The sequence below is a fragment of the Muntiacus reevesi genome, chromosome 2 (genome assembly GCF_963930625.1).
Source record: "Muntiacus reevesi chromosome 2, mMunRee1.1, whole genome shotgun sequence".
Taxonomy (NCBI): domain Eukaryota; kingdom Metazoa; phylum Chordata; class Mammalia; order Artiodactyla; family Cervidae; genus Muntiacus; species Muntiacus reevesi.
The window spans coordinates 68,480,112-68,481,625 of NC_089250.1; the positions used below are offsets into that span (position 1 = coordinate 68,480,112).

Consider the following 1,514-nt stretch of genomic DNA (forward strand, 5'->3'; position numbering starts at 1 on the left):
ATTAGGTCAAGCGACACCACATGTTATAAAAGGGATAAGAGAAATGTTCAATTAGTCAGATTTAAGAAGCAAGCATGACACAAGAACTGCAGCTAAGACCTAGTGAGTAACTTTAGTTAGGGCACCGCAAGTTATACTGGAATAACAGGTTTGTGAAACTAGTGTGGACCACACATTGTATTCCATTAAAAGAATATTTATCTATTTATTAGGCTGTGCCAGGTCTCAGTTGCAGCATTCAAACACTTAGTCAAGGCATGTGGGATCTAGTTCCCTGACCAGGGATTGAACCTGGGCCCCCTGCATTGGGAGTGCAGAGTCTTAGCCACTGGACCACCACGGAAGTCCCCCACACATGGGATTTTGTGAGACCCGGAAGAGAAGACTGGCTGATTGTAAATGTCTAACCAGGAGCCTGTCTATCTCCTACCTCAGTCTTACCTTCTTTTTACACAGGATTATATTATACCTTTCTTTATCAGATAGGCCAAGCTGAGTTAGTTTTTCTGTTACCTGCAGCTGAAAACATTCTAAATGATAAATGTGAAGGGATTTCTGGTTAAAGATGGTGGGTTCACCAGGGATCAAACCCACACCTCCTGCCTTGGAAGGCGAAGTCTTAACCGCTGGCCACCAGGGAAGTCCCAGGTTAGTCCTTTCTTGAGAAATTGGATGGTCTCAGAGAGGTGGTCTCTGGCCTTTGGCATCTGGGGTGGGTGGATAGAGCTCACAGTTCTTTTAAGGGAGAGATGGAGAGATTGTTGGGATTAATGGCTCTGGACAAAGACAGGGACAGAGGCCACTGCAGTTTCCAGGAAGCGTGTCCTGGGAGAGGAGGGACCTTGGCTGGAGGCAAGACAAAGGCTCCAACCTAGACTCTGGGTGTCTGCTGGGCTGAGGAATTATTTCGAGTAAGACTCAGAATGGTGTCAATTAAAAAAAAATTCTGACTCTTCCCCTGGAAATCCACCTAAGTTCTTCGGCATGGAAGACTAAGCAGAAAGAGCTCTTGCCTTCTTTTGGAGGAGGGAAAACAGTTGCTGACACGGCTGGAGAGCGAGAGTGATATCCCCGTGGCTTTGAAGGTAGCTGTCCTGTGGGAAAGCTGCAATTGCTGACTATGGCCACCAGATGGCAGAGTGGAGAGCAACGCTGTTTACAGCCTCCGTTTGGTTCAGTTCAGTCGCTGAGTGGTGTCCGACTCTGCGACCTCATGGACTGCGGTAGGCCAGGCTTTCCTGTCCATCACCATCTACTGGAGCTTGCTCAGACTCATGTCCATCGAGTCGCTGATGCCATCCAACCATCTCACCCTCTGTTGTCCCCTTCTCCTCCTGCCTCCAGTCTTTCCCAGCGTCAGGGTCTTTTCCAATGAGTCAGTTCTTCACGTTGGGTGGCCGAAGTTTTGGAGTTTCAGCTTCAGATCATAGAAAAAACAAGAGAATTCCAGAAAAAACATCTACTTCTGCTTTTTGGATTACACCGAAGGCTTTGAGTGTGTAGGTCACAACAAA

General features: G+C 47.5%; 1 non-coding gene across 1 annotated transcript; it reads right to left on the reverse strand.

Annotated features, from left to right (window-relative positions):
- Nucleotides 1–270: 270 nt before the first annotated feature.
- TRNAG-CCC (transfer RNA glycine (anticodon CCC)) lies at nucleotides 271–343 on the reverse strand. Its single transcript has one exon. It is a non-coding gene; the product is annotated as a tRNA-Gly (tRNA).
- Between the last annotated feature and the right edge of the window lie 1,171 nt (nucleotides 344–1,514).